Consider the following 12,560-nt stretch of genomic DNA (forward strand, 5'->3'; position numbering starts at 1 on the left):
GAAAATAATAATTTTGGTTGATAAACTATCGATGCTAACAATTTCCTCCTGTTATTGTGGATTATTTCAAGACAAAAATAATGTCCATGCATGCAAATTAAACTGCTATTTTTTTATTTCATCCCCCCCCCAAAAAAACCAACAAAACAAACAATTTGCTTTACGTGTAGATCCCTGTGAGACTGTGAGGCCATACGTGTAATACTAAAACATTAATGTATAGATGTATATTCGCTATACTGACATCATTATTTTGTGAAAACATGTGAAGCGTTATCAGTTTTTCCTATTTCAGGTCTGTAAAACTTCTATTCTTTGCTCTGAATTCGTTTATATATCAGAGTCGGTTTGAACCTCATATATTAAAATACACTTAAAAAAACGTGTCACGCTAAATGAACGAGGTGACAGCGCTTAAACCTCACAAAATTTTGAAAAGTTATCTCGTAAAGTCTTAAAAAAACTCAGTTGTGCGTAATATTGATGTCACGTGGAAGCAAACTTTAAAGGGGCATTCTAGACGACTTTCAAAATTTCATATCATGTACAGAGCGTATAAAAAAAAGGTAATCCAACTTTTGAGGGCTGCTATTTCTGAATTGTCAGTTATGAAGAGCACAATGTTAGTTGTAAGAAAAGGGGAACTCTTCCTCTTTCCACTGATACCTAATTATGTTGACAATTATTGTCATGCATGACTGAGCACATGGACTTTAAAGACAAAGACAAATTGCGCTTTTTCCAAGTTTGCGTGTCATTGTGAAGAAACAATGCATGTCTCACTGCATGGATGAGATCTGTCAATGAAAGTGGTCAAATCATCAGGCCAGCCTGCACGACTGCAGATTTGTGTTTTAGGGTTTCTTCTAACGTTTTATGGTTCATTCCTTCAACATGGCCATCGGCGTTGTCGATATTACATTTTGGTCCTTCCCATTGCGGCGAACCCATTATCCATTTTACTCTCTTCATACCTGGTATTCATGACATGGTTTGCCACTGGGAGCTATGTGTTGAAAATGAACAGAGAAAAATGGATTGTGTGGGTTGGCCTCTGTGGGAGCCACCAAGTTTTCGGACAAATGCCATGTTAAAGGTTATGAACCATAAAACGTTAGGAGAAAACCTAAACACAAAACCTAAACACAAACCTGCATTCGTACAAGCTGGCCTATTTTGGCAACTTTCATTGACAGATCTCATTCATGCAGTGAGACATGCATTGTTCCTTCACAATAACACGCAAACTTGGAAAAGTGCAATTTGTCATTGTTGTCTTTAAAGTCCATGTGCTCAGTCATGCATGGCAATTGTCAACATAATTAGGTATCAATGGAAAGAGGAAGAGTTCCCCTTTCCTTACAACCAACTTGTGCTCTTCATAACTGACAATTAAGAAATGGCAGCCCTCCAAAGTTGGATTACCTTTTTTTTTTGAATACGCTCTGTAGTGTACAAATCGACAGCTCCATGATAGATACACGTATGTGAAATTTATTACAGTCCTTGAGCAAAGAAACCAATACACTGAACAGGAGGCTCACATATTTCAGAAATGTGGCAGTGTCATTCCATTACAATACCGCTTGCTTAACCAGTTCTACTGTGAAGAATCTATGCATGCCTTCTTTTGTTCTGCTTCCTTGAGCCCCAACTCATGCAGTCTTATCCTGTGAGGCTGCCATGTCATCATCTGTGTTCATTGCAAATTGTTATAAATTATGAATTCATTCTTATTCCTTATCCCAATCACTATGAATTCTGAAACTCTGTACTCAGTATAACTAATTTATAGTTGTTTAAATGTAAAAGTCTGTAAATCATCCGGAGGTCTCCTTTAAGACGTGTATTTTCTTGGCATCCACAAGATCAATGTGTGCCGTAGCCAAAGTTGCTGAAAGAGTTTTGTTCGAACACCAAGTAATGAGATCCGGAATAAATTCAAAAGACATAGAATAATTCAAGAAATAGATTTGATATATACTTGGGATTTCCCCAGTGAACTTGGCGCTTCATCTCATGAACGCTCCGATGCCAAACACATATCAACCTTAACATTTTTTTTTTCATCGCAGACTTTCCCGCAAAATGTAAATCGAGCAAAACAAAACCCAGAACAAACCAGAGCAAATCAATTGTATGTATAACGCACCGTCGACTGAGATGCATCCGCTAATCATACGATCAGTATATCTGCAATATAGAAGCATCAACCTTCGTTTAATATTCGATGAAATTTATTAATTTCGACCAATGACCTGGAAATAGCATGAACGCTCTCTGCAGAAAGGAAATGTTTTCCAATTTATGTTTATCCATTAAATCAAATAACATTAGAGTTGGACAAAAAGCTAGTGTCAGAAAATAACACTTAAGGGTGAACTTTTTGTGACCTTTGACCGTTCACTCATGTCATGTTAATGCAATTGAAATAGTTGCCAACTTATTTCAACCCTGCCCAAATAACTGCTCAACAACATCAAATTCAAATTCAAAGGTTTTATTTTCACTTCTTTCAACAGAATGTACAAAAAGTATAAATTCGACATGCGTTTGAAGGAATGATACATAGATAGCAAAAAAAAAAAAAAAACCCTTTGTCAGTAGTCATTACAAAATGAGGCATTTTTCATACAAACATATTTATACATACCCACTCAAAAGACTAAGCTTGTACAATGTGGGCACCTCACAGGAGAAAAAAATAGGTGAAAACTTAACTACAAGTGTGCGGGATGAAAAAAAAAAAAAGAAGTGGAAGAGGGGAAAGGGAGGAAACAGAAATAGAAGTAAAGAGACGAGACAACTAAAAACAAAAAGCCTAGATCAATCGATACATTCAAAATCAAAACAACAGAGACTATCAGCCATATTAGAAGTGTAGAGCGTTGAAAGCGACGAGAAAGTGACATATACAATTGTATGGAATTGCTGATAGCGGAACATGTTATCTGTTCTGTGAAGGCACGTGTAATAGTATACAAGTATGCGATAAATTAATCAAGGGAAGTGATGCGGAATGCCGCGAAAGACGCGTCCTAACATGCCTACAAAAAATCAATAGCATCCTGGTGCTTACAAAACCTACTAAAAAGATAAACAAACTTAATTTCTTTCTGTAACATTATAAGACTTAAGGAGGAATAATTTCAATCTTTTTTTAAACGAATACAAAGAAGGAGCATTTTTCATGTCTGGACTAAGGGAGTTCCAGAATCTTGAACCTGTGTAAATAAATGTCTGCTGAGCTAACACAGTTCTACGCAGGGGCAAATGAAATTCATTAGACTGTCTTGTTGGGTAACTATGGTATGTCAGGTTACGAGGAAACATAGAATCAAATATAAGCGGAAGACAGTTGTTATTATAACTATACATAAATTTTCAAAATCTTATTTTCAAAAAACAAAGAAGCCGTATGAGAGCAAGGAGCGGCATTACATAATGATTCGAAGTGCCTTCTTTTGTAACAATAAAACCTTGTCTAATAATGTTTGATGCGTGTTTCCCCATGCTAAAATTCCGTAATTTAAATAAGGCAATATCAACGACGAATACAGTATGAATAATGAGTGTTGAACGCTCCTACCTAAAGTAAAGCCCCTGTTCCACTATGCCGTTCTCGCCACGATTTTGACAATTTCCTCAGATCGGGAAGGATCGGGTATAATGCGACGATCTGGACACAGTACGATGTTAGAAGGCTATTTACGACTAACGCGTGCTTACTGCGCTCTTGTACTACGATGATCGTGAATGAGACATTACAATCTTTGCCGTTGTAGTTACGCTTTGAACGATGTAACCATGGAGCTATGATGTTGGCAATTATATCCGATCTATGCACGCCGTATTTACGCTCTGAACGATCTATACGATCTTCACGATCTTATCACGCTTTTCCCCCATCCAGAGAGCTAAAAAGTGCCCGATGTGCCCCGATGTGCTCCGATTCGACTGCCGATCCTCAGTCAGCCAACTTATTCAACATGCAGAACCAAAGAGATACATTGTGGACCTCGAAGAGGCTCCTCAACTCATGGTTCTTCTGCAGCAATTCATCATTAGTTAAAGACATGCTGATCTTTCCATGTTTTTTCCCCTTGATGTCCTTGCTTTTATTGTCCGTCTTCTTCCTGTCAATGCCTGTTGTAGATGATTTCATATTCTTAAAAATTCTTCCATGTCCTCTTCTTCCTCCTCTGTTAGCATCACGTGCAGTCTCTATTTCTTAGCCTTGTGGGTAGCTGCTTCGCTTTCTTTCCTTCGTTGTCTTCATTTCTTCTTATTCTTCGAAAATTTGCGCTCCTTCTTCTTCATATTATGCCTCGACAGGTGCAGCAACAACGCCCTCCTCCTCCCCCTCCTCCTCAACAGTTTTGTTTCTCGATCTCTTTGACAGTATTTGATCTTCTTCTGGCAGGCATTTTGGTCAGCGTATCGGCTGCGTTCCTTTTAAAGCGGCGAGAGCGGAAGACGTGCGTATCAATTGGAGTCTGGGAAAGCGTAGGAACAGCGTAGCTAAAGCGGAAATGAAGCGTATTGAGAGCGTCGTATAAGGAACAGGCCTTGATTCTATACGACAGTAGAGAACGTAGTGAGAGCGGCATTAAAGCGGGAAGGTCGTGCTTTGATCACAGGGAATAGCGGCGCAGCAGCGGGACCACGTCGGTGTCTAGTTTACTTTCCGTTCTTGTGCCGATGTCACTACGCTCAGAAAGACCTTGTGACGATTCAAAATAGGTCAATTTTGATCGGGAAGATCGGGAAGAAATTTTGAACAAGTTCAGAATTTCTTCCCGATCTGAAAAAATGCCCGCTCCAACCCCGTCTTCAAACGCTGCCGCTACGATGCTTCCGTTCCCAGTACGCTATTGGCATTCTCTCCCGATCTGCTAGATCGGGGTCCAGAACGGAATAGTGGAACGGGGGCTTAATGGCTTCAAATGCTTTTTATTTCGAAATAGCAGTGGCCTTTAACCTTGGTCCTTGACGTTACATCACCATCATTTCTTGAAGATCGAACACATTGTCTTTTTTATCTCTACCGTGCTTACCAAATTATATTGTCAACTGCAACATACAACATACATTAGGCCTAAAGCTATCTTGAACGTATGAAAAAAGAATAATCAAACATATTCGTGACTTTGTTTCTTTTTTAATTGACAGGTCACTTCTTCTGGAACATGGCGGCTTTTGCGTATCTGTTCATAACAGGCGGGATGTTGACTTATGACATGGTGGCATACTTCGTAGAATACTGGGGTATCAAATCCGAAATTCTCCACTTCGTCTCATATCTAGCTTTCCTTGTTCAGGTCATGTGCATTCCCTTTTGGTGTCTCTACGCGCGAGTCCAGTACTTCACCACCGACGACTACACCCGCCAAACTTACTCGCTGTACCAACCCTTCATCTCGCGACGAGTTGCTTGGCTTACTGGATCTCCTACTGGCAGGAGGTACTTATCTTCCTTCCGTCTCGTTCTATTCATGGGCTTCCCCTTAGCTAACGCCACAATAAGACTGGTCTATGATTATGTCTATCGGTCTTGTCCAAGCTTGAGTGTCCATGAGGAAATTAGCCACTGGGCTGCGGTCGTTGGGTACCTGATGTACGGAAGCTTTTGCTACATCGTGTACATTGAACGTGTTTCGTTTGAAAGCGAAGTCGAAGAACTTTCGCGCTTGGCACGCGAGAACGCGCGAACCCACGATATCGACGGCATGTGCGATATGCTCCGTCAATTCCACGAGCACTTCCAGATACTGCGCCGACAGATAAGCACATGGATGGCCCTAACGATGGTAGTTGCTACTTGGGGTCTCACTGCTCATCTTACCTGGAACTACTTAATATTCACAGATATCTACCTGCACAGGGAAAAATACAGCAATGAAGCACTCTCCAACATTTACTTTCTTGATGTACTTGTAAGCGCTCAGAAGATCATGTTCTGTGTGCTGCCCTATATGGCACTTGGGGGACTCAATCTGGAACACGTATGGAGCGCCCTCAGGATCAATATTGCCAAGCATCGGGATCGGCAGAATATGGATTTCTGGGTGTTTATCTACCAGCACATAATCGACATGCACTACGGATCTCGGCAAGGAATGCAACCCGCCCTTATCTTCACCGCCATTGGACTGTATCTTGGTCTGCACCTGAGCGACACACAACACGTGAACTTTTGGGACGCTCCTAGAGACTGTAACGTGACGATTTGGGGAAGAAATGTTCCGTAAACTAGGATTGAAGGAATAAATTACAAAAAGTAAAGATATCTATTTAGGATTATGCTCTCTTTTCTACGTACCAGTAATGCTCAGCAAATCTGAAAGGGATCATATAGTTCTGGTTGAGACTTAATTTTAGGTTTTTATCTTTTTTTTTTTTTTTTTTTTTTGGTAAGATAGTGAGAGACCTCCTCTGAAATATGAAAGAGCATGTAATTGCAAGAGGGATTCATCATTTATTTGATGAAAATTAGTTTTGAAATGGCCGAGGTAGCCAAAACAGAGCGAGCCTAATAAAGTGTATGACCCACACTTTATCACGATTGTTTTGTTTTACTTTGTATTTGGATGTTTAAGCTATTCCAAACCTGATTTTTATCAAATAACCATTGAATTCCTCTTAAAATGGTATGCTCTTTACTACTTCATAAGCGTTTTCTTGGTATCTCGCAAAAAAAGTTAAAGCCCAATTTTCATCTTTACAAATACTGTACCATCCCTTTAATCTATTGAAATAGATCACTTTAACAGCATATATGTATCCTACATGAATTTTTAATGAAAAACATTATGTACTCCGATTGTGGGTTGTGTGAAAATGAAAGTGCTGTGTATACCTTAATCTCTTTGCGGAAATTACTCTTACTCGATACGCAACAAATCACTTCACTCGCTATGTGTACGAAGTATTTACAAACGAAAATAATCATGTATATTGGAAGTTGCGTGATATCAATACCCCGAAACTAGGTGTATGGAAGCTTGCTCAGACCTTTTGGTGCTCCTTTTTTGTTTAAGCAACGAAAAAGAAGGGTTGTAATTTCGCTCTCATTTACCCTGCAAGTACATTGTACATATCAAAAGTGCTATAATACAAAAATAACTGCAACACCCTCAACCAGAAGAGTACACCATCGTCCGTTTTTCAAAACACATGAATGTGTTAATCATTTCACTTTTTTTTTGCTTTAATATGAATTCACTTTAAAAAAAAGAGAGGAAGATTAAGGTTTGTATGCAGGTCAAAGGAAAATGTGGACGGTTTTTGTATGCAATGAACGCAAACAAGGGGAAAGTGACCAGAAATGAATTTAATTTATTAGTGAAAAATTGGGCAAAGAAAATGGAATTCCTGGTTTGCATAATGCAAATCAACTTTCACATGACGTGGCATTGTATGTAATCATCCGTGCGTGTATAATTTATCATTTCCCAAATATCATCATGACAAACAAAATTTCGTCTGCTTGATGTTGAAAGTTGAGCGAATCAACCTCACATTGATGTGCACATTGTATGAAGCCCCGTTTTACCAGAACCCTTTAAACTAAAAACAGCGGTAATCCGGGCATTTTTTTCATTTATCTACTTTTCTACTGCTTGTTAAGGCCATGTCACACCTCTCCGGGCAAGCCTTGCGTGTGACTTGCAAAGAACAATTTTGACTACCCGGAGGTCCCAGTAGATGATCCGCACATGACAGTACCTAGCACGTATCTCAACTGTAGTTGCCCGGAGGTGCGCACGCATATTTTTTTACCCGCAACCGTGTTTAGGCCCTGTCTAACCTTTTCGGGCAAGCTACCCGTCTTGTTACGTGTACGGATTTTCTAGCATACCGGACATTCCTGAGGGCGGAAAAGGATTTGAGCGAGTCAGCGCATGTGTCTTACTGGCTGGACGCGTTCTACTTAAATTATACTTGCGAGTATACTGTGTGACCTTTGTACCAGTCGCGTGGGGGCTTACAACTCAGTGAAGGAATTCCTCTGATGGAGTGGCTGAAATCCCACAGAATTTCATTATCTTGGCTGCATACGGGACTGCGAAGTACCTGCGTGGGAGTTGCCTGGGATGTGCTGCCGCTAAGGGCCTCCTACTGGCTTTCTGCGTGGACCTCTCCGGGCATTCCTGCGACTCACCCGGAAAAAGTTTTGGTCATGCTCAAAACTTGGCTGCGGTTAAATCGGACTTGCGTGAGCACCTCCGGGCAACTACTGGCGAGATACGCGCTAGATACTGTCAGGTGCAGACCAACTGCGGAGAGCTCCAGGGAGTAAATTTGTTTCCCCGCAAGTCAAGCCGCAAAACTTCCCCAGATACGGTATGATAAGGCATGAATGAAAATTGCAAACATTCTTGTTCGCCCGCTGAAAATCTACGTGCTGGAAACTAACTCCTCGCCACAAGCCCGCGTAGCTTGCCCGGAACGGTGTGACACGGCCTTTAACACAGTCCCCGCAAAATATTGCGCGGACGTTGTCGTGGCAGCTTTTGCCAAATCCTACAGTCATACATTGTACCATTATAGCAAACAATACATTTTCAATGATGCACAACACAACAAAATCACCTCCTTTATTATTGTATCATTGTATATTCAGACAGCTTCACATTAATCAATTATTGCGTGTAGTCCACTGTGTACTAAAGTGCCATCTGGAACTGCTATTACCATTGTGTCATGCGATATGTCACATTTTGATGGTATATATCCAAGTTATTCAAATTCTTGATGGTATATATCCAAGTTATTCAAATCCTTGATGGTATATATTCAAGTTATTCAAATTCTTGATGGTATATATCCCAGTAAAATTTGTAATTCAAATTCTTGATGGTATATATCCCAGTATAATTTGTAATTCAAATTCTTGATGGTATATATCCAAGTTATTCAAATTCATGAAATTCTTCCGTCGAGGTGTTTTTACGTCGATAGAGGGCAATTTGTCGATCAGTTGCAATAATATCCAAATTGTTTTTCTTTACATCGTCCATTAGTTCGTTGTGGCTCCTTCTCACCCACCCACCCACACAACACACACCCTCACATAAGCCAACACAACCCCCCCCCACACACACGCACACATAATTATATCAAATGTACACTCACCAGCACATACAGTACATAATATAGTGAAGACCTGTCACACAGTATCTTCATATCTTCCGTAGACGCACCATGGTATAGCAAGCGCTGGTAATAAGTATACTCTTACAGTGTTTTTTTTTTCTTTTAAAACTTCTCTTAACCCTTTGCATGATGCATTGATTACCTCTTCATAAGTTTGTGTGCAAAATCATTTGACTCAGTGACACAAAAGGAGTAAAAGACAGTAAACTTTGTTCATTCATAGAAGCGTATATCTTCACCACTGGCACTGAGACGAAGCCACATTATTTTGATGATTGCCATATTTCTAAACTAACTTATTTCGTCTTTTCTTTTCTTATCCTTTATAGACATAAGATATGTGCTAAAAATCTTACTTATACCGTCATACTCTATATTGCAGGATAGTATTTTGTATTTCCCATTTTCACAATATGTATTTAAGCATGTTCATGTTTTTGTGACTTTAAATTTGGTGTAGTATTGTACGAAAGTTCACCGACAAAGACAAAGTGCACTAAAGGAGCATGAGCAAGATTCAAAGTGCAATATACAACGTACGCTAAACCTTCACTCTTCTTCTTTATACCTGAAGATCAGGGAGTATTGCATACATTTTCGTTCACATGTTGTCATATTTAAAGAAGAAAAACAACAACTCAACAACAATCCTTGTAGTGTCAAGGAGCATAATCTATGCACTTAAATAATTATGACAAATTTTACATTCAAAGTAATATGAATGGCACAGTTACCAGTTACCTTATCATCTTATTGACAAATCGTCGAAGTCGGGGGAAGTCATTAGTTTTGCGCCAAAAGAGAGATACAGACCCCGAGTACGAGGCTCCTCTGAAAGGATAAGTTCACCTTCATATACACAAGGATTGAGAGAATGCAGCAATATTAGTAGAACACATCAGTGAAAGTTTGAGGAAAATTGGACAATCCGTTCGAAAGTTATGAATTTTTAAAGTTTCTGCTCAGTCATGGCTGGATGAGAAGACTACTATAGCTTGTGATGTCACATGAGTACAACGGTATAAAGAAAATTCACCTTATTTTCACTTTTCTCGCATAACAACAGAACACTCGACTTCTCTCTGTCAGAAGGCAAGGGGAAGAATAATATCCTTAACATACATCAGTAACAGCAAGAAATGTGCACTTTATTCAAAAAGTAAAATTTTGTGAAATTCTCTTTTTATTTTCATTATATCGTTGTATGCATGTGACATCACACACTGTGGTAGTCTTCTCATCCAGTAGTAATTGCGCAGATACTTTAAAAAAATTCATAACTTTTGAATGGATTGTCGGATTTTCCTCAAACTTTCACTGATGTGTTCTACTAATACCATGTATTGTTGCATTCACTCAATCCACATGTACATGAAGGTGAACTTGTCCTTTAAAGTTAAAAGAAAAAAAAGAATGAACATTTTGGGTAACGACTAACACAGCAGAGAGTCAGTTACGGTTTCCATCAAATCTGCTTGGAAAATTGTGTCGCAAATTATTTCACAAGAGGTACTTCCATCAACCTATGCTTCACAAAAATATTACTAGCATGCCTGGTGTCTTTTGCCTTATGTTTCTTACAGAAAAGAATATTGACTGAGGACAGTTTGATAACCTGAAAATATCATGGATCAGTCGCTATCTTTTAATGTCCCTGTCATTACACTTTATTTCATTGATATTCATGATAATCATATAAGAAACTACAGGGAATTCATTATGGTTACAATTTGCATTGCGAGCCAGTTACTCTTTCACGTTCTTGAGAAATACATTCACTCTACTATCCTGACTGTACTTTAAAAAGAAAAAAAATCTCGCGATTAAACACACCTTGCATGATGAATAAGATTGTCTCGTCTCATATTGTGTGAGATATGTATGGTCTACATAGTGATTGAACTAATGTATTATTGCAATTTCAATTAGCGCAGTTTTCTCCTTCCAAGTTCAGCATAGCTAGCATAAACATATTGGCCCGAATTCACGAAGGTGGTACAAATGAAACCATGGTTTAAACAATGGACAAAAACCATGGAGCGCCAAGTGTCGCATTAAATATTTCGTTACGAAATCAGTCATATCGCCGATGAAATGATTATTTTGTAACGAAGTGACATTTTATAACTAAATTAACATTTCGTCCACGAAATGATAATTTTGTTAACGAAATGGTTATTTTGTCGACGAAATGACTGATTTCGTAACGAAATATTCCGTGCGACACTTGGCGCTCCATGGTTTTTGTCTATGGCTTAAACCATGGTTTCATTTGTACCACCTTCGTGAATTCGGGCCATTGAGAGTAAAAGTGTTGTATACAGCTGTACACTTTTGCATATATATATATATATATATATATATATATATATATATACATATGTAGCCCAGTGGCTACTACCACACAAAATTGCCCGGTGACGCAAAAGTACACAGCCCTATACAGCCCCTTCTTAATGTTTTTGCAATCAGGGAGGTCCCTGATGAAATCCTTTGTTTTGCTTCCTGTCAGACTTCCTTTGTTTTCTCGTCTTCAATGCCCCTTCCCAAGAAAAGAGTGATTGACAGCAGTTTATGAGTTTAGCAATTAACTCCCCCATAACAGGTCCATAATCTTCAGCACCAGAGCCCCACTCCAAATAACTGAACGAAACTAGTGTGAGGAGGCGCCTCACACCCTAATTTTCATGTGCACTGATTCCGGTGTCTTAAGAAGTAGTCAAACAAATTAGAGACCATTGGTGAGCAATGCGGACACTGGCCCTTTGTCTCCTGCCCCTTGTTTGATATCGTTAATTGTAAGCGGAAATTGACAGGAAACACTACAGAAGATTTTGCATAGAAAATAATGGGAGGAGCTAATGAGACATTTCACCAATGGGGTTTTATTATTTTGTGGAGACCACTCCCAAAGATCAGATTTAACCAATGAAATAGTGGTAGGAAAAGAAAATGTGAATAGTTAATCAGGTATAAAAGAGCATGTTTGAGAGTTGTTTAAAAAGTTGGTGAGTGTCAAAACTTGGAGAGTGTCAAGACTTGGTGAGTGTCAGACTTGGTGAATGACTGAGCTGAGAGGAGAGAAGTGGCAAGCAAAATTCGACCGAGCTCCTACACATTATGTAGAGAAGCAATTAAGAGCGTCAGAATTTTGGAACTTTGAGGATTGTTTGAAGCTTGAGGAGACAGGAGCAGATTTTTGGTTGGAGACCACTAAGATAGAGTTGGAAACCCCCTTCCTTCACCCATCATGTCCTCTCCAAACTAATTATTAACCTGCACTGACACTGTGTACCTCGCTGACATAGAACTGTGAGCGTCATCACGATGATGTTAGTCGGACTGTTCACCTGATTTAATTCGGCTCACCCAAAGTCAGAGTGTAATGAACTCGAACGACA

Source organism: Diadema antillarum, unplaced genomic scaffold (assembly GCF_040938485.1).
Source record: "Diadema antillarum isolate AM-2024a unplaced genomic scaffold, OU_Dant_1.0 seq00001036_RagTag, whole genome shotgun sequence".
NCBI classification, from domain to species: domain Eukaryota; kingdom Metazoa; phylum Echinodermata; class Echinoidea; order Diadematoida; family Diadematidae; genus Diadema; species Diadema antillarum.